This window comes from Theobroma umbraticum, unplaced genomic scaffold (assembly GCF_002168275.2).
Source record: "Theobroma umbraticum cultivar Fairchild unplaced genomic scaffold, ASM216827v3 scaffold_81.0, whole genome shotgun sequence".
Lineage (NCBI taxonomy): Eukaryota > Viridiplantae > Streptophyta > Magnoliopsida > Malvales > Malvaceae > Theobroma > Theobroma umbraticum.
In genome coordinates, this window is record NW_018397268.1 from 5,827,112 (window position 1) to 5,827,454 (window position 343).

Sequence of the window (343 nt, forward strand, 5' to 3'; positions counted from 1 at the left end):
AAAGCTGATGATCAAACTTTAAGAACAAATATGGATATCAATAAAAGTAGAAACTACATTATGCTTTTTCATCTCTAAGATACATGATGAGAGAATGAATTATACTGAAAGGCTGATTACTAAAAGGTTGAGCAATACCATCTTGACTCTTCTAAAATTTGGGTGGCCATAATGGATTGGTAGATCCTAATCTTGGTCTATGAACTCTAGGTAGTTAACTTGATTAATGATTTAAAGTAGTTTAAATTTTCTAATTCTAATTTACTTAAGAATAAAATTATATGTTGAGTTCATTGCCAACATGTTAGAAACCTAATGGGTCACACACCGAAAATGAATGTTG